This window comes from Amphiura filiformis, chromosome 13, assembly GCF_039555335.1.
Source record: "Amphiura filiformis chromosome 13, Afil_fr2py, whole genome shotgun sequence".
Classification (NCBI taxonomy): Eukaryota; Metazoa; Echinodermata; class Ophiuroidea; order Amphilepidida; family Amphiuridae; genus Amphiura; species Amphiura filiformis.
In genome coordinates this window covers 26,856,654-26,878,233 of record NC_092640.1, presented here as the reverse complement: position 1 = coordinate 26,878,233, position 21,580 = coordinate 26,856,654, and the positions used below count along the sequence as shown (strand labels likewise).

Sequence of the window (21,580 nt, the reverse complement as noted above, 5' to 3'; positions counted from 1 at the left end):
AATTTGTGTGTTTTGCCGATTTTTAACCATTTCACTTGTTTTAAAATTCAAGATTTTGAGTTTTCTTACCTAGACCAACATATAAAAAGAACATATTCGTGCGTTTATATTTTCACAGTAGGTGCATTGAGCACAAAATGCAAAATTGAGCGCAAAATTAATGTACCACAAAAATTTTCACTTTTACAGTATTCAACACCTATCCATGAATTATTCTGTCAAACACATACACACTTTGGCAGGCGACAACATGATCTGACTGAATTCCCAACCCAAATATCTCAGCACATCCACTGAGGAATGGTGAATAACAAGCACATTACTCTTTGGTGAGCTCATTGGGCTAATTCCAGTTGAAATCATACATCCCTTGTGGAAGACATGACCTTAATCTCCCACACAGGGAGTGTGAATTACAAATGGGGTTACCTGAATGCCCGGGGTACTCAAGTTTGGTTTTGGTAGGGACGTGCATTGAGAATTTGAAAGTGGACCCATAAATATACCAATTTTTCAAGAAATTTGGACCCATTGATATACCAAAAGTCAAAATTGTCTTAGTTTTTACAAATTTTCCCAAAACTTTGGAACAATTTTGACAATTTTGGCTAGATTAAGGAAAAATTGGGATATTTTCCGAAAAAATGAGAAAAATTTGAAAAAAGGACCCATTCATATACCAAAATAGGCTTTGAAAAAGGGGTCATTGATATACCAAAAGGCTGAAAATGCTACCCATATTTGCGGCAATTAAGGTTGGCGATTAAGGTCATGTCTTCCGAAATGGATGTATGGATTTCAACTGCAATAGCCCATTACACTTGAGTATATGACTGCGTTCAACAGTTCTATATTCCTTACTTGGTATGGTTAAGTTCAATATTTGCTAAATTTCACTTTTAAAGCAGTTGTGCATACCCCCAGTGGCATAGCCAGGGAAGCCGAGGGAATTTCCCCCTTACAGAAAATTTTCAGGGATAAAATTGCGATAAAATGACACTAAAATTACTAAAAAATGGGACATAAAATTGACAAATGGTGACGAAAATATGACCTTTTCCCTCCCCTTCCCCCCACACGCACCCCAACATGTAGAAGGTCAAAATATTCTGCAGCCGTCAATAATTGGGACGGTCAAAATTTGTTTTTTTTTGTCCAAATTGATATGATATTCAAGCGTGTAGCCAGCCTTAGCTTGACACAAGCATTGAGCCACATGAAATTTCTATCATGTTCAAGTTAAATACTTGAACATTACATGGGATGAGATAAGATGTTCTAACTTACATTTTGTTGCTTTTAACCCCATGAGAACTACCTGCCGATTGGCCAAAAAGAAGTTTTCATTATCAATTGGACCAATCAGCAACATTGTTAGAATAATTTCACCACGCAAAAAAAAATTGGGGTGAATTATTTGCAAAGCTCCATCCATTATGATTGGTGATTAAAGTGCAATTATCATGTAATTGACCAATCGGAGGCAATGTTAGATCAGCAGGTAGTGCTCAGGGGGTTAAAATAGAACCACTTAAAAAATAGAAATTAAAGGAATTTAATCAGGAGTGGGATCTTTAAACAAATTAGTGATACTTTGCAAACCTAGCCAAGTTATACTTATGATTTTAAAACTTTTAAGATTTCAAAAATATCATTTTCTCTAAATAATACCAAAATATCAGTTGGGAGCCTTAAAATCAGCCCATGATAGAGTAGAGCAAGAAGACAAATATTTATATACTTTCGCTGCATGTCCCAATTTTACTTTCTTTATAGGGAGGTCTGCACCCCCTGGCTATATCGCTGATATGATGATGTTATAAAGAAATATATAATGGCAGCCATGGTCACTGTGATCTTTGCTACCCTGCTTGCTACGGCCCTGGTGTATACATTAAGGCATACACACACCGGCAGTCCCCTACGTGTAACTATAAATCGAAGACATGAAAATATGAGTTTTTACTATCCAGCCATAGAAATTACACATGTTATGAGTTGGGTTTTTTTTTCACCTTAGATGTGGTTAAAGCAATATTGTAACAATTCCATCAGAAATAGATTAGTATTTCTTTTACACAAAATGTTAGTTTTCACTGTTAGATATATATATATAATTATGTCCCCTTTTAATTTTGAGCTAAACAAATGAGGCAAAACTTGTCACTGCATTGATCGTGACTGAGGTTGGTCCTTTAGATGTGTTATGACCTACCTACAGTATTATAAACATCACATACACATTCAACTAATTTTCCGTTCATATGACTAAAACGTTAAAAAAGTGAGCTGTTGTAAACTGCTTATCCACAAAAATAGCCTGTTAAGTAAAATTTCAAAGTTGACTAAAACAACGGGACACATCATTTTATTAAAAATCTGAGATTTTGTTACAAATACAGCACCTATAAGTCTTGATTTTTTCAGGGTAATATAGTGTATTAAAATGCAAAACAATCATCTAAAAAATCAGAATTTTGAACAACATTTAGGGCGTCCTAAATGCGGACTCACCTTATGCTAGAACTGATGGTAGCTATAATGTTTTCTTATTGTCATTTACATTTAGAAACACCATCTAAGAACCGTGGATGTCCACACTTCCTGTGTCTGTGTCCTGTGCCTTTTTAGCCATAGAGGGAGCCCCTAGGCCTAGTATTACAATTGGGGACGTCCCCATTTGGGGTGAAGTCCCCTGTTTCTAGTAAAAAATCACCAAATAGTCCCCGAATGTAGGGTTTTACCCAGTTTTACAAACACACCCCTGTATTTGTTTGCAGCCAACCGGGGACATTGTGTATTGCTATCTAACAGTGTGTATCTTGTTTTCACCGCTTAACCGTGGACTAAAATGGTGTATTTTTTGTGTGTATGATACGAACAGAATTTTAGCCATATCAACTGCTGACTGTATTTTTTACGCACATGGTCCACGGTTTTGATCAAGTATCGCTCAAATGCATTTAGCATGCATTTGAGGTCTATTGCAGCAGTTTGAGACCAAGGACTGTCCTCGGTTGCAGGTAAGTCCACAGTTTAGAGTGAAAAATCTTGTTGTGTGTGATGTCCTCGTTTGCAGACAAACACTAACACACTCCACGATGCCCTATATACACACACACCTCTTGCATTGCTTATCCAAGAACTTGAAACTTGATGAAATCTTTGCATGTGTCATGTCATTTCAAGCCCTCAAAAACTGTTCAAACGGTTAACGCTTTCAGGATATAAGCTATAGAGGCTAGTTGGGTACAAGACCTAATTTTTCAATGTTTTCCAAGGATGTATGTTGCAAGGGCAAACCGTAAACATTCGCCTAATGGTGTACCTGGTCTCCTTTGCCTTGGGGTAAATTTCATAATCAAATAGAGAGCTCCCTCCTCTAAAAATCCCATCAAGAATTAAGGGTATGTGACCTTATTTGCGGGTGGGATTTTTATGGGAGGGCACTTTCAGTTTGTGTCTAAAATTCCAGTTATATCAAGGCAGCCCATAGTGCCATTAGGCGAACATTTACGGTATATGTCCCGTTAAGCATAAGGTCCTCGGTGTGTTATTATGTTGCAGTCCTCGGAAGTACAAGCAACACACACGCGAACCTACACAAATATTTAGCTGTACAGAAAATATCCGACCTTTTTAAACCGTCTCAAATATCCAGCCATTTTACAAAGTGCTAAATTCTTACATCACAGCACAGGATAAATTCCATAAAAGCTGCAATAGAGATACCTATCTACGCTTCACCAATCTACTGTGATAAGGATCAGTCAGCCTGACATTATTCAACACCTATGACATTCACCTTATAAAACATTGCCATGACTACATATACTTCAGCAGGATTAAATATGATATGAAAGTCAGCTCTGCCATACTTACATTATCTCATTACTAACCTCTTCAAAATGTCTCAAAACATCCGTTATGAGAGTAATAAATCCTTCAAATAATTCCACTGGATATATCCACACTTAATGTTGTATACTAGCAACGGCATTTCAACAATGCTTGCCTAGTACCTTTCGTGCCCAGTGCCTTGTTGACAACTGGATGTTATATTAGTTATATCTCAATCTCTCCCGCTCCTTGTACGTCACACTATCATGTCTGCATTTTGACTGGCTGATGATGTCTTTAACCTGTCCTGTTATAGTATGTTCAATACTAGAGTGGCAAGATTTGTTCAGTACATTCAGAATACGTTCAGAATACTAGGCATGATTGTACTCTTTTTGAGAATGAGCTTATTGTTATTTTTCTGTTTCGTCGATTGCATAAAAATATCAGTTACATCTCAATCTGACATGCAATCTGTCGCACAATCATGTCTGCATATTGACTGGCTGTTGACATGTTTAACCTTGTATAATATGACCAATATTTAAAAGGGCATTTCGTGATCCACATCCTCATCCCCCCACTTTTCTCAAAAAAAGTTTAGATTTTTATACCACTGGAAACCTCTGGCTACATAATGTTTATGTACCAAATATTTCTTGCAGATTAATTCGTTTAGCAAAATTATCGTCAAATTTGAATTTCGTTCTGGTATACCAGAACGAAATTACAACAGTGGCCTATGGAACAGTGTAATACACAAAATCATGCACAACTCGCAAACGCAAAATCGGAATCAACTGAAATTTTGGGAATAAGCTTTTTATGTGGATATCTACTGAAAAATGTCATAAAAGGATGCTAGGATCACAAAATCCTCCTTTAAGTGGCAAAATTGGTAAATACAAAACCAATAATCTGTATACCTTCCTCGAGTCAGTAATTTTGATATTGTTTTTTGTTGTATCTCTAAGTGTAATGATGAAAAGTATAAAGGTATACATTGAAAATCTCATAATTTGATTTTACTTTACTGACTCGAGGAAGGCATGTTTGTACTCATTTGACAATGATTGTATTAGTTATCTCAATGCCACTTATCTTTCATTATCTCTCTCCCACTCTTGATCATCATCAATCATTTCTGCACTTAGACTGGCTGTTGATGCATTTAACCTAGTATAATTAATATAACCAATATGTACTTAAAGGCCCATTCAGTGATTTGCTCATCCGGACGATCGTAAAAATCATCAAATTTCAGATTTTGGTACCTTTGTCATTGTGCTAACATTAGCCTGCTAGTGGTTTATCTGGAAGCTGTGTATTTAAGACAAAATAAGACATTTTACATGAATCTGTAATTTATACTGACAGTATCTAAATTAGCTACATGTATGTATTTGAATGGGGATTCAACTTCATCAATACTGCTGTTTTCTTCATTTTTGCCAAACTTTTCATTTGAAAAAATAACAAATGACAATTTGAATGACTTATCCTTCACTTTTAAGCAATTTAAGCAAGTTACGCTGGGATCACTGAATGGGTCTTTAAGTGGCAAAATTGCAAAACCAATACTACAATGCTGGCCATAAGTGTTGGGACGGTTTGATAGGGTAATGTAAATAAGCCCCCCACTCCCCCGATCAATGTTGAATTCGACTTTTTTGGTCACACGAGCCTTGTGGCACCCAACATTGATTGGTGGGGAAGGGAGGGTTGGGGTGTTAGGAAAGTGTTTAGGCTTGACACCAAAGAAACCTCCACTTTATCACGTTAATAATAACGGAAATAAGGTCATACTATAGTGTACGTTTTCCATAAGTGTCCCAACACATTTTGGCCATGGTTGTATTTGAAAAGTAGAAAAAAAATCATCTAATTTCAGTTTTTTGCTTATAACTCAAAAAGTAAATATGATATTGACACCAAATTTGGAGCAGTTAGAGATCTTATCATGTGGCTTTACCAAAAAATTTTGGATGGCTACATTTGAAATTTAGGGACTGGTCACTTAAAATGTCTTAAAACGATATTTTGGCCCTGTCTAAGTTCACTATTCGTCACTTTAACTGTCAAAAACTTGGGTTTTAAAATGGAAAATTATTGTTTCCACCAATTAAAATGTTACATTACAGCTATAGAAGAAAATAAAAGTTATCACAACATCTCGTGATCAAAAAACAAATAAAGGAATCGAACCCATGCACACTTGTTTTCCCACATATGGAAAACTTTTGCCCTGATTTGTGCATTAGCTATTTGTTTGCAACAATCAGTCATTTTGTGACCTTTTTGTACACGACGACCTAATTGCATGGCTCGTGAGCACTGCTCAGATAAGTGGACCATCCAAGCTCATCCACTTTACCAAATGGGTAGGCCTAAACATTAATAGCGTAACAGAGTGAGTTATAGCAGGAAGTATATAGCGTTGACAAACACATCCCCGTATCGTAAAGTGTTGTGGCCCGAATCGCGGGTCAAATAATCGAAAAGTCGCCCAATTTTTCTCTTTACCATTGATTTCTATGAGACAGGAAACTATCGGAAGTCGCGGGAGACAATGTTGAAAAGTCGCCCAAATTTTTTCTTCACCATTGGTTTCTATGGGACAGGATATTGTCAAAAGTCGCGGGGAAAATCTTCAAAAGTCGCCCAATTGGGCTACCAAATCGCAGGTTTGGCAACTCTGGAGACACGGTCCTCGTGATTGGACAAGTTTTGCCCACCTCTTCCCATGAACCAATCACGAAGTGTGTTATATCACTGGAAAGAGAATATTATGTAGATTTTGATTCCGTCCGACGACCTCACATTTGACAGACAGTTTAATTTTGCTGATAAATTTAGCGCTGGCAACCCGCAGAAAATCATCAAAAACAGGCACTGTCCTCATTGAAGCTTGAAAAAAATGACCAAACGAAATCAAAATTGCCCACCGGTTCCCGTCATTGGATATAATCGAATTTAGGCTTATTTGAAAGAAGAAGTGTTATATTTTATGAAACCGTCCGACGATTATAAGAAAGTTTATTTTAAAAGCCATCAACAGCAAAAGTTTTGTCAAAAACGAAAAATGCGCCAACGGAATCCCGTGCTTAATGAACCAATTAGGCCTGTGTTGAGCAGATGCGCGCAAGTTTTGCATATGATTTACCGCAGTCTACCACAAATGAAGCAACAAAATACAGAAAAAAAGAAGGACGGACATTGGCAAAAATTAATAGAGCAGCGAATATGATATGATGAAGGATATTGTAAAACAATAACAAACAAGAAAAGAAAAAGATATATAAATAAATTCAGGGGCTCGAACCCGTGTCCACTGTGCCTGTGGCAGATGCATTGCACCACAGAGCTGTATTACTTTAACAGGCTTAAACTGTAATATAATGCTATTCAAGATGCATGTATATAAATATACGCTCTACGGACGATAAACAGTCAAACAAATCACACTTTTAAGCATTTGTTTCATTAACTGAATATTTATCATATAGCAGGTGTTGGCTGACATTTGTGCTCCACATATATTTCAGTTTTGGACCGTGGTACAATGTTTTTGGGACTAAAATTAACGATATACACGCTTGTAAAAAGAAAAGAAAGTAATATTATATTAAAATTCTTTACTCTTTAAAGACGTGTATACCGTCCGATTTTGTCCCGTAGTCATTTATCCCGGACAAAAACTGAACTAAATGTGGAGCACAATGTCAGCCAACACCTGCTATATGATAAATATTCAGTTAATGAAACAAATGCCGAAAATGTATTTTTTGACTGTATATCGTGTAGAGCGATATTTATATACATGCATGTTGAATAGCATTATATTATAGTTTAAGCCTGTTGAAGTTACACAGCTCTGTGGCGCAATGGATACGGCATCTGCCACAGGCGAGAAACTGGACACGGGTTCGAGCCCCTGAATTTATTTAGATTTCTTTTTCTTTTTTTTTTTTTTATTATTTTACAATATCCTTCATCATATTATATTCGCTGCTCTATTAATTTTTGCCAATGTCCGCCCTTCTTTTTTTTTCTGTATGTCTACCTATATTTTACTTTCTATACTTACTATAAGTTTCTTTGAAAGCGCTTTAATAAATTTCAGTCATAAAATGTAATTTAAGCCTACTCCTGCCTACTATGATTATATTTACACGATATACTGCTGTAAATACCACATACGCTTTTTGATGCAAACGATGAAAATGATTAAAGTTTTGTTTTTTTTCTTCTAAAAATTAGCTTTTTTTTAATTTTAAGTATTTTTTTCCCAAAATCACTCTTTTAAAAGACTTCAATCAATTCCTGTCAACAAATATCATGTATTTCTGGTGATTAAATCACTACTCTTTCAAAATAAAACGTCATTTTACGCAAAAATAATGAGTTGGCATAGGCTAATAATGTTCAGAACGCACTGTAAAATACATGATATTATGTATAAAACGTGACCGTATCCCTAAATCACATGAGGAAAATGCAATAATTTTTATATAAGTGAAAAGATAAATAGTTTCTCCGTTTTCATGTAAAATTTGATGAAAATCCAAGCTATGGTTGAGGAGATATGGGCCAAAACACACATTTTAAAATTAGATTTTTGTACCTTAGAGACAATGCTGGCCATAAGTGTTGGGACGGTTTGATAGGGTAATGTAAATAAGCCCCCCACTCCCCCGATCAATGTTGAATTCGACTTTTTGGTCACACAAGCCTTGTGGCACCCAACATTGATTGGTGGGGAAGGGGGGAGGGTTGGGGTGTTAGGAAAGTGTTTAGGCTTGACACCAAAGAAACCTCCACTTTATCACGTTAATAATAACGGAAATAAGGTCATACTATAGTGTACGTTTTCCATAAGTGTCCCAACACATTTTGGCCATGGTTGTAGGCATATTTATTCTGTCGGTCCGTGTCACGTCACTTCCGGTTGATGATGTTCGAGTGAAAACAAGTCCCTGTTTCGATTTTTGTTGATGATTTCTGTCATTGGTGTAATGTAAATTTCGATCGCAAATAGTCAGTGGAATCAAACAACCGTTTCTAAGTCTTCAGAGTGAAAGAAACTTACTTGATTTACCGCTTATATACTGACAAACTTAAAATTAAATTCCATGGTCGAAAGTGTCGTTTTTCCGAAATTGAATGTCACTCCAGCAACATCGCTTGTTAAGCCTCCTTCACAGCCGGTTTCTGTTGTTCACAACAAACCGTGAGCCACATGCAGTTTGGGCCCGAGACTAGAGATAGCCCGGATGTCCGACCGACAGAATACTCATTTGAAAATATCTCATCTCAATCTCATGAATTGAGATTGAGATAATGCATGGTTAGAATTCAAAGTATATCGCCTATACTTTGAATTCGAACCTATAACATAGTGCTCAAATAATCTTGTGGGTGAAAATTCAACATTTTCAGACTAAAAATTATGTGTTTCTCACCTGAAAAAAATTGTGGCAAGTCCCATTTTCCTGTAAAGTGTTTTAAATTCCCATTAAATCTCCCTTGTCAAAACTATTGTCCAAAATGATTGGTACAACCAATTTCAGGTGATTAGAGCCAAGACTGTCACATCAAAATGTATCATAAGATTCACCTAATTTGTAGATTAATCCTAATGCCCTAGTTGCTTTTTGGCAAGGGGAAGGAAAGAAAAAGAAGGAAGGAAAAATAAAGAAGAAGAGAAAACTTTTTTTCTCGGGTGCGGTTTTTAACCCCTAACCCCTCGGGTGCCACACCCATATACAGGCCTACCTTGCCATGGGGGTCTAGCTTGCCAGGCCAAGGATTCTGTGGCCATATGACTGTTCGCATTATGACACAATAGCATCACATGGGCAGGGACAAGTAATTTGCACTGAACTTTTTTTCCGCACAATCTCCGTGCAATTGGCTATTTTAATCCTATGGGCAGGGATACATGATTTGCACTGAAAAAAAGTTCCGTGCAATCTCCGTGCAATTGGCTATTTTTTTCTGCGCAAATCACTTGTCCCTGCACATGGGATACCTCCGCATGCATATGCTTTGTGAATCGAGGTTTTTTGATGTTTGATTTGGTTAGGGTTAATGTTACAATCTTGAACCCCGGTAATCATGCACCCGGGGTTCAATCCCGCCTGAGTCCTGACTTTTTCACCCTCTCAATTTATTATTATGTCAGTTTGCCCGAGCATCATAAAATCATATGCCAAAATTTCATTCGCTTGGGGCTTGCATCATCTATTTCTGATCCTCATATATTAATTGCATCTGGCATTGTCTTACGCCTAGGTGCTTAGGTGAAACATTAAGAGTTCATATGCAAACACCGAGTATCCATTATTCTCGATTTGATTATAACTTGTCAAATATAAAGAACATAATAAGAAAATGTGTGCTGTTTTTTATCAAAGTTTCAAAAATATCTATTGGATTTTCTAAAGTAAGGTGTCATTAAAAGCTAGCATTATAGGTCATATATTGGTATAGCCTTAACATTATAAAAAGTTTGAAAATAGTGTTTATGTGCTTTTGCATATGAACTCTTAAGAAATGGCCTTATTTTATTCATTATTTAAAGCCATATTGTAACTTTCCATAAAAAATAGATTAGTATTTCTTTTCCATATATTATGTCAGATATGTCTCCTTTTAATTTCAAGCCTAACAACTGAGATAAAGCAAAGAAAATTGAAATTTACTACCAGCGCCGATGTCGCCAATGTATGTCACTGTCTGTCGTGTTACGGTATAGCCCTTTGATGTATGACCATCCCGCACGCCATGTACTTACTGTGTTATGAACATCGCATGTGTTCGACTAATATTTCCATCATAACAATAAACTGTCTTGTTCAGACACTTTATTCAAAATCTCAGATTTTGACAAAAATACAGTACCTAAAGTTTTGATTTTGGCAGGGTATGTTAGTTTAATAAAGTACATAACAATCGTATAAAAACAGAATTTTGAAAAATATTGAGGGTGTCCTCCTCAGCAAATGTTACAATATGACTTTACAAAGACCATAAAACTAAAAATTCTGTCCATTTTAAGCATATGTTGCAAAAGAAATAGGCTTATGCATCAAACTGATAAGCATCAATTTTCAAACTATGGTTATGCTGAAAGCCAATCAAATCATTTAAGCAAAATATTTTGTACAGAAAATCTAATTGTCTCTTAGGCAAAGAAAAAAGGTTTGGCTCAAAGCTCGCGCCCGCATTTGTAAAATCACAGGATTTGACAAAAAAGAAATGCGGAAATTTTGTTTATTTCCAAAAAAAAATTTTTTTTAGCTTTTTCCAGAAAAATTGGGCGCAAATGAGACCTTTTTTCTCAAAATACCATTAAAAAAGTCGGGAATAAAAGAAGAAAAAAAAATATCGCATTTCGCATTTGTTTTCAAACCACTTGTGAGCTTTGAGATAAACCTTTTTTTTTTGCCTTACATATACTTTTATGTCACTCGGTTATAAGAAGTGCTGTTCACCCCCCTGTAACTTAATGCTAACATGTCTGCTACTATTGTAAATGTCACTCAGTTTAAGAATAATGGGCTATTCCATTGAAAATCCACACTCTCCCATGGAAGATTTTGGAAATATCTTCCACAGAGGGAGTATGAATTTCGAATGGAATGAACACATTATCAGCTCCATTTGAATTTCATACACCCTCTGAGAAAGATTCAAGCTAAATCTTCCACAGAGGGAGGGCGTGTTTCAAATAGAGCTGCTAATGTGTTCATTCCATTTGTAATACATACTCCCCCTGTGGAAGATATTGCCAAAATCTTTCACAGGGGTAGTGTGGATTTTAAATGGAATAGCCCCATACTCTTCACCCCCATGCAGCGTTAATGCTAACGTGTCTGATGCATTTCCCAAATTACCATCTGAACAAATTGCTTCCTATTCAACCATACATCATTTATGTGTTGGGCTGCTGCAATACATGGAGACAGCTGAATTGTTATTAAACTGTTTTGAGGTTGAATTACAATAATTTTATATACACAATTATATGTAAGTTATTTTTCAATAAAATGAAAAAAGCACTATCATATTATCAGTGATCTTTGCCTTTGGTTAAGCCTATTTATTTTATTTTTTTGCATTAACTTTTGTTTCATATCAAATATTACCACAATACTGAACTTGCTTACAGGTGCATAATATCACAAATTTAAATGACAAAGGTTTTGCACCTTGGGGTTTGAAAATATTGAATGTGGTCTGCCACACATACCGTACTGACGCGAGTATAGTCCCACCCCGTTTTTGGGTAATTTTTCAAAATTGTGGGACTATACTCGAATTTATAAAAAAAAAATGCAAAATGCATTGAATTTGAATGCATTTTGAAATCATTAATAGAGTATGACATGAATACAAAATATCAATTTTCATATTAAAAATACAAAACGTCTTGAAATGTTTTTTTTTTATTTGTTTTTTAGGTCAACCATGAATGATCCTAACATTTAGGTCAAGGTCCTGGGACACTCCAAAGCCGAAAAAATAATAACTTAAAAAAAAAAAAAAAAAAAAACTTTTTTTTTTTTTTAAATTTCTGAAATTTTTCAAAATTTGGGGTGGGACTTTACTCGAAGGTGGGACTATACTCGCGTCAGTACGGTAATTATGTTTCCATAGATAGTGCACAGCACTATGTTGAACAAAGGGTAAGTCGTGCGATTTATTTGTTAAAAGCAATTTCTCAATTGATTTCATTACATTGAAAGGTAAAGATTGAAATAAAACATGTTTGCATTTTTTAAAGACCGCTTAGTGCCTAAAATCCAAGATGGCCGCCGTGATTGAAAATTTGCCATATTTTACTCATAAATTGCGCTTTAGTAGGATACATAATGGAAGTCCCATTCTAGGGTTGAGTACAAGAAGTTTCTGCATCTGCATCTGTTCGCTACTGCGTAAACACCTGGTAGGTTATCTCACACAGAAAGTTTTGAAGTTTTGAAGGTGTTTCTTTCTAGATTTGAGGACGCTGAATAAAATGAGAGGAGTCTGCACCATCGAAAAGTGTGGGGAACTCTTGGTAGAGGGCCTTTTTCAAGATGGCCGCCAAAATCCCTTAAAATCACCATAACTTGGTCAGAGAAGCACCCAGCAGCACGATTCTGATGTCTATACCCATGTTTTCAGGGTCAAGGAATCCAATAGAGTCATTTACAACTGCCTTTGACCTATCATTCCAAGATAGCTGCCAAAATTTCAAAATGGCCGCCAGTGAAAATTAATTTGGCTATATCTCGGGTGCAGAAAGTCCTAGAAGTATGATGCTGGTGTCTATACCCATGTTTACAGGGTCTAGAAATCTATTGGTATAATCTAAAACACAGGACCTTAAATCCCAAGATGGCCGCCAAAATATAAAAATAACCACCACTAAAATGTAGAATTTAGCCTTTATCTTATCTTATCAGTGGTTTATACAGCCCTATCCGGGCTTTACGATCCTTACCTGGGGCTAAGATACCTTAACCTTAGCATAACACAGTCTAAACCCCAGATAAGGTATCTAAACCCCAGATAAGGTGCCGTAACCCCAGATTAAGGGACATAGATTCCAGATAAAGCAGTCCAAACCCCAAATAAGGTGCCTTAAGGGCTGGGGTATGAACGTTTGGACAGTATTTATTTTGGGACATTAGAGCACATCAGACATATCAATTGCATTCTGAATACGAAGAATGTCATTCTGATATCAAATAATTTTGGTTTTTGAAATTCGCAATTTAATACACATTTTATGGCAAATCATTAAAATTGATATTTTTGATATTTAACAGTCCTCGGTAAACTTTATAAATCTGATGATTTATATATTAACGTATGTAGGTGGGATGAAATATTTACGATCAATTGAAAATTTTGACCTTTCGTATTGAAGATATGGATTTTTTTCCCAAAACACCAAAAAAAATTAGGTCTTTTGGGGAAAAAAAATCTATATCTTCAATATGAAAGGTCAAAATTTTCAATTGACTGTCGGCTTTTCCTCCCTGCTACATACACTTTAAGAATATATCATTAGATTTATATAATTTACTTCGAGGACTGTTATATATCAAAATTTGAAAAATATCAAATTTTTATAATTTGTCATAAAATTTGTATTATATTGTGATTTTCAAAAATGAAAATTATTTGATATCAGAAAGACATGCTTCAGATTCAGAATGCAATTCGATAGGTCTGAGGTGCTCTCATGTCCCACAAAAAATACTGTCGAAACGCAAATAAACGCCATCATTTAGATCCCTTAACCCTAAATAAGGAACATAAACCACAGATAAGGCATCTAAACCCCACGTAAGGTGCCTTAACTCTAGATAAGGATCGTTAACCCCGATAAGGGTCGAAACCCCAGATAAGGCACCTAAACCCCAGATAGGGCGCCTTAACCCCAGATCAGCGACCTAAACCCCAGATAAGGCAGTTTAAACCCCAGATAAGGCACCTTAACACCAGATAAGGAACGTAAACACCAGATAAGGCATCTAAATCCCACATAAGGCATCTAAATCCCAGATAAGGCGCCTTAACTTCAGATGAGGGACGTAAACCTATGATAACATAAATCCCAGATAAGGCATTTAAACCCCATAAGGCTCCAAATAAGGGATGTAAACCATAAGGGATGTAAAACCCCCAAAAGGGATGTAAACCATTATACATAAGGCAGTCTAAATCCCAGATCCATTCTTTAGGCATCTAAATCCAGATAAGGCGCCTTAACCCCTAATAAGGGACGTAAACCCCAGATAAGGCAGTCTAAACTCCAGATAAGGCACCTTAACCCCAGATAAGAGATGTAAATATAGGATAATCCAGTCTAAACCCCAAATAAGCTGCCTTAACCACTGATAAGGGATGTTAACTGGGGATAACACAGTCTAGACCCCAGATATGGCATCTAAACCCCAGATAAGGGACGTAAGCTCCAGATAAGGCAGTATAAAAACCCAAATACGACACCTTAACCCTAGATAAGAAACACAAACCCCATATAAGGCAGTCTAAATCCCAGATAAGGCATCTAAACCAAGATAAGGTGCCCTAACCCCAGATAAGGGACCTGAATCTAGGATAATGCAGTCTAAACCCCAGATAATGTGCCCTAACCCCAGATCAGGAACGTGGATCTAGGATAATGCAGTCTAAACCCCAAATAAGGTGCTCTAACCCCCGATAAGGGACGTGAATCTAGGATAACGCAGTCTAAACCCCTAAACCCATTACACTGTTGTCAATGGCAAAATGGCTGATTGTGGGTGACATTTTCTCAAATTTAGAACTCTCACCTGCTTTAATATAGTTAAACGCCACCAATATCAGGTGAAACTAGATGATTTAATGATCAAAAATGATCAAAAACTCAACATAGGTTGAAATGAGACTTTTCTTGTACCGCAAAACAAAATGGCATTGCGCCCTCGAAGCTGAAAGATGCAATTAATTAGATAGGGCGAATATATGCTAAAAGGTGTCATATAATGAGAAAAATATACCATTTCGAAGCATCAAAACCCAAAATGTACTTTTTTGGCAATATAACTTGGTCGATTACAGTGATTTTAAACAGTCTTTTCAGATGCCACGCAAACAAATAGTTCATCATTTCCATGCATCGCCCAGTCGCCCAGGCCTATTAGTGGTGTATAACCATGCACTAGTGCCATGAGTAGGTACTGTATCTGACATGTCGTCCATCTTGGACCTGGAAAGGGGTCTGGTCATGTAAAACATTGTGCTTTTGGTTTAAAGACATAATCACTTGGAAACGTGATCATAAAAACAAACTCATGCATTTATATACATTTAAGCAGTACCGGTATATAAGCAGCCATATTGGTCGCCATATTGAATAATAATCATAATTCTAGAATATTAAAGTTATCTTTGAGTGCATGACCAAATTGCAGGCAAATGTAACTTGCCTGCATTTTCCCCCTCTAATTTATTTTTCCCTTCCCTTCTTTTTTGGTTTTGGTGGGGCGGTCTTAGAGGTGCCTGGCACCTGTTCGCTCCAGCCATTCACTGGACTTTTTAAAACAAATGTTCCTTTCATAATATTGTGTAATTTTTGATGTAACTTATGTGCAATATTATATATTTCTTGTAATTCTGTGCCAGTGATAAAGTGTAATAAATAAATAAAATAAATAAATAAATGACACAATGCTAGTTCCAGTGTTTGAAATTTAGATTTTGAGCATACTTTGAGAGAGGTATATGGCTTTTTTTGCAAGTGTCAGTCAGTTTTACAAGATTTTGGTGGCCATCTTGGATTTTACCACTTACCCTGAAATATTAAATCTTTCTTTGAGTGTCTGACACAAGGCTAGTCGCTCCAGTGTTTGAAATTTACGTTTTAGCATATTTTGAGAGCGATATATAGCTTTTTTTTTGCATGTGTCAGTCAGTTTTATAGGATTTTGGCAGCCATCTTGGATTTTACCACTTACCCCAAATCTTTCTTTGAGTGTCTGACACAAGGCTACATAGTTCCAGTGTTTGAAATTTACATTTTTAGCCTATTTTGAGAGCGATATATAGCTTTTTTGCATGTGTCAGTCAGTTTTATAGGATTTTGGCGGCCATCTTGGATTTTACCACTTACCCCGAATATTAAATCTTTTTTTGAGTGTCTGACACAAGCCTACATAGTTCCAGTGTTTGAAATTTACATTTTAGCATATTTTGAGAGTGATATATAGCTTTTTTGCATATGTCAGTCAGTTTTATAGGATTTTAGCGGCCATCTTGGATTTTACCACTTCCCACTTAAATAAAAAAATGAAAACATCTTTTTCCCATTATTTACCCCCACAAGAGACAAAATCAAGTGAAAGTTTGCTTTTAACACCGAAATCACACGACTCGACATAGTGCTGAGCACTAAGAGGTGATCAAAGAAATGTTCATTTTGAAATATTTAATTTTAATTGACAAATTCTGTAATAGGCCTACAGATACTTGCAAATTTAAAAAAAAGTGACAAAGTTTAACAAACTACCCTAAAAATGTGTTCTTATCCGAACAACTCGTTTATAGGCACATATGCTTATCATCAAATTTTTAGGGTATGAATAAATGATGAAAACCAGTCAAATCATTCAGGCAAAATACAGAAAATGTATAAATTTGTCTTTTACATCAAAACACTGTTGACTCAGGACTGCTATTGTAAATGCATGTCACTCAGTTTAAGAATAATACTCTTCACCCCATGCAGGTTTAATGCTAACATGGCTGATATGCATTTCCTAAATTACCATCTGAACAAATTGCATCCTGCTTAACCATACATCATTTATGCGTTAAGCTGCTGCTATACATGGAGACAGCTGATTTGTTTTAAGGTTAAATTACACTTCATTTATACAATTATTAAGTTGCTGTTTTTTTAATATAAATAACAATGAAAATGGAAAAGCTGCCATACAGTCTAATACTAAAAGTGCAAATTTTTCCAGAACACTAAATAGCTTTTTTATGCTTTTCATGCGCAATGCAGCTAATGTGAAAATAAAAATGAGTGCATGTGTTCTGTTATGTATAGGTGTATTACAAAAACTCAAAATTTAATAAAATGACTGAACAAGTCATTTAATTTATACCAATCGAACAGTGGGCAAGCGAAGTAAACCACGCAGACGAGCCCAACAGTAAAATATGATTGAATCACTAAATCAAACAGATTTTATACAGATTGAAGTTAAGGGAAAGATCTTTGCCGATTAAATATTCTGTCGAAAGGATTCATTTTTATTGTTTTTAATATTTTGCCAACCGTAATCCTTTCTAATTGAAAACATTTTTACTCTGAAAAGTATGAAATCTCATTCAAACCATATGCAATGGGGGGTCCCTCCATCGGTCCGAAACACCGTCAGTCCGAACCACCGCTAGTCCAAATTTTTAGGGTTAGGGTTAGTGTTAGGGTTAGAGTTAGGGTTAGAGTTAGGGTTAGAGTTAGGGTTAGAGTTAGGGTTAGAGTTAGGGTTAGAGTTAGGGTTAGGTTTAGGGTTAGGGTTAGCGTTAGGTAAGCTTAAAATTCGCAAAAAACTAGCGGTAGTTCGACTGATGGGGTTTTGGACTGATGGGGTGTACCCATGCAAGGTATGCCACTTGGCAGTTCATTAGGAGTTACACTTGATTGGATGTTAAAATCAGTCTACAAAAAGAGTTCAGAATTACCAGTTATCCAAAAATAGATTTTTCAATCTGTAAGGCAGATTGCTTCCTGTCATCAACCTGAAATAGTTCAATCAGTTAATTTAAGAGAGCAGCCTCCGCCTGATCTGAGACCATAAATGTATGTAAAATCATGGACTGTAGAACACATGATTTCTACCTTTTTCATAGCTTTTATAATAATTAAAAAAACTGTAAATATCTTTTTTTCCGATTTAACAGTCATATCATGATATAAACTACTTCAAGGTACTTACCGACTAAAAGCAAGTCCACAAATTAACTGTTCTAATGTTGAGAACTATGCACATAATGTAACTGTACTTTCATTGCTTTAATTAACACTGGCATGTCAAGATTGCATCCATTTGTATTGATACAAGCTATAATACACCAGTCTGTGTATACTATCACTGAAGTAGCTTTATAATTATGCTACTCCAAAAGTTTGTTCGGTTTATATAAGGTGGAAAAAATAAGACTTATAACACCGTGTATTGATATAGAATGGTATGCAGCACAGTTGGGCGCAATGCTTATACACTAGTTGTGCGCTGCGTAATGCGTGACTGGCCCACGCTTATGTGAATTTACGCGAGTAACAAAAGTCGTATAATTTCCGCCTTATATAAGCCGAACAAATTTAAGATGAAGTTTTCATGATACTTTGATTCTCAATTTATAAACAAATTGCTTAATTGCACTTCAACTGCCTACATATATGCGTAAGTACATAGATTCATTACACAACCCCCTCCCAACTCAAGGCAATAAAAAGTGCATACAAAATTGCAGTGCAGAGGATAAATATAATTATGAAAACCAAATGAGAAAAGACAAGCCAGTAAGCAGTATTATTAATTAGGCCAAAAAAAAAAAAAAAAGATGTTTGCTTGCCCTCAACCGACCGACCCTAATTTTGGAAATCGGAAAAAAGTTTTTTTTTTCTATTTACTGTACAAAAGAATACCGACCCTATTTTTGGAAATTCTGGAAAAAGTTTTTGGTTTTTTCAAATTTTTGCATTCTGAAGATGTAAAAAAAAAAGTATTTTAGAGCTTGTATTCCACATTTTAGTTGTTTTGGAATGTTAGCTGATTCATTTTGACACCAAAAATGTATTATTTTTCATATTTTGAGCCTTCATTAATACAAACAGTAGAGTTTGCTAGTAATTGAAGAAAAAAAAGAAGAATAAAAAAAAAAGAAATCCCGACCGACCGACCCAATTGTGAAAATTCAATTGAGGGCAAGCAAACAATTTTTTTTTTCTTGGCCTTACCAAGGAATTAGTGTGGCTGCAAGAAGACTATTATCTTTAGACAGAGAAAACCAAAAGAGACAATGACACAAAGATTTGCCCAGTGACGGCACCAAATATTTTTCTTGCCCTCCCCCCACTTTTGAGACAAAAAAACCCCAAATTATGTAAATTTCCACTTTTTGTGACAATTTTCCCCCTGCAATTCACTGCCCCAATGCCCCCCTCCCCTGAAAAAATGTCTGGTGCCACTACTGGCTTTGTCCATCATGATCACAATCAAATAAGTCACCTTTTATATATGCATTTTGAATTTTGTTTCCGAATCAACACCAATTACATGTACCTCTGATATCTCAGCCGAAACGCATTTATATAATAACAAAGTAAATTCCAGAAAACTCTTAGAAAACCGTAATTGAAAACATATGGAACGCGACAATTACCATCGGATTCCACTTTACGCCAGTGTATGACCAGAATAAAGTGTTTCAATTTGCACTATTGAACGCAACACGTGACGTCACCATCGAGTCCACTGATGTAAAAGGTAACTTTGTGATCCCTCCTTAAAACTGTAAGCCACCAAATTATTCTATGTTTACAGCACAGTATTTTCTACTGAGGTATTTATTCCAACCCGAGTCATTATAAAAATAACCTGTTCTTATGCTAACATGAAACCACACTCATCTCTTTCTTACCAGGCTTAAATACTTTTCCTTTATCAGCTAGGTTAGCTTCTGTGCAAAGTGCATACTGATCACGTTCCTAATATCGTATGATGTACCAAGTGATACATGAAGACATAATTATTGCACACCTTAAAGGGACATGCGGGGATATTGGGCTATTCCACATGAAATCCATACGCCCCTTATGGAAGACATCACCCTAATCTCTCACACAGGGAGTGTAGATTTCAAATGGAGTCACTCATTCTGGTTACCCAATTTGAAAATCATACTCCCTGTGTGCAAGGTAAAGATAATGTCTTTCTTAGGGGGTGTATGTATTTCAATTGGAATAGCCATTCTGCACAAAATGGGTTTCTTATGGCTGGTTGGAGCGAAGAATGATGTTAGCAGTGTTTGCACTCAAATATTGAGACAAGGCTGACACACAAAAATGGAATGGTATCGGTTCTATCCCAAAGCTTGATATATAAAGGGTGTTTTGATATATTATTGGCCTTAACTCAAGAAACGCAAGACCTATGGAAATATAAATGCAATTATTGGTTTCCTTGACTCATTTTCTACATGATCAATGTATTAATATTAAGATGTACACTGCAGATTTAGTAAAATGGCAAAAACTGGAAGAATATGGCTCCCACCATCCCACATGCCTTATATGCTGCATAATTGATCAATGGGTAAAAAAACATGTTTTTTTATCATAAAACCCCTCTTTTCATATCTGTATTACATAACATTCAGTGGATTGGACTATTCCAGTTGAAATCCATACACCCCCTAAGCAAGACATGACATTTTATGTGAAAGATTAAAATCTTTCACATAGGGGTGTAGATCTTTCACATAAGGGGTATAACGCTAATTCTACAAAATCGGGTGCCAATCCACTATAAAAATTGAAAAAATAAAAGTTGTTCAAAAAGACCTGCTTTTTGTGTTTTTTAAGAGTAAATGTATCACTACTTTCATATGTAAAAGATTGCCAACACCACTTGCATATTTTTCTTTCAGGAGGTCATGATGTTTTTTAACGCTAAAACTCAATGTAATGTGAGCTACGTTACCGGCTACAAAATGGGCTGGTTTTACTCAATCCAAGGTCATAAAAAGCAAACTAAAGATCACTTGAGTGAAATGTAAACCCGAATTCACCATTTCATAGAAGTTTTAAAGATGCGTAAATGAGTGTGTAACGTAGCTCACAGTAACGTAGTTCACGGGTTTTTAATGTTTTTAATGTGATTTACGAACGTTAGAACGTTATGTCGGTTAATTCTAATATAAATGGGGTTCGACCACTGGTAGCTTTCACATATTATTAGGAAGTACATGCAATACAAGTGCATACTATAGAATCCTGGTAACGTAGCTCACCAATCTTAACATGGTCGGTCGAAATTTCAATGTTGACAACATGTCTATGCCAAAAATGCAACAGCATCATGATTTTTACTGTGATTTTTAAAAACCTATGAGTGTTTCCTTTCAAAAACCGCAAATTACATTGATACCTCTGTTTTACTTCTTTCCAATAACGTGTGTTAAAAAG

At 35.8% G+C, this 21,580-nt stretch overlaps 1 long non-coding RNA gene across 1 annotated transcript in view; it reads right to left on the bottom strand.

Moving 5' to 3' along the window:
• LOC140168177 (uncharacterized) overlaps positions 1-4,076 on the bottom strand; it is a 156,340-nt gene extending 152,264 nt beyond the window's left edge. Inside the window, exon 1 of the long non-coding RNA XR_011861155.1 lies at positions 3,883-4,076. This is a non-coding gene — a long non-coding RNA (uncharacterized lncRNA). The remainder of the gene's footprint in view (positions 1-3,882) is intronic.
• Positions 4,077-21,580: the final 17,504 nt, after the last annotated feature.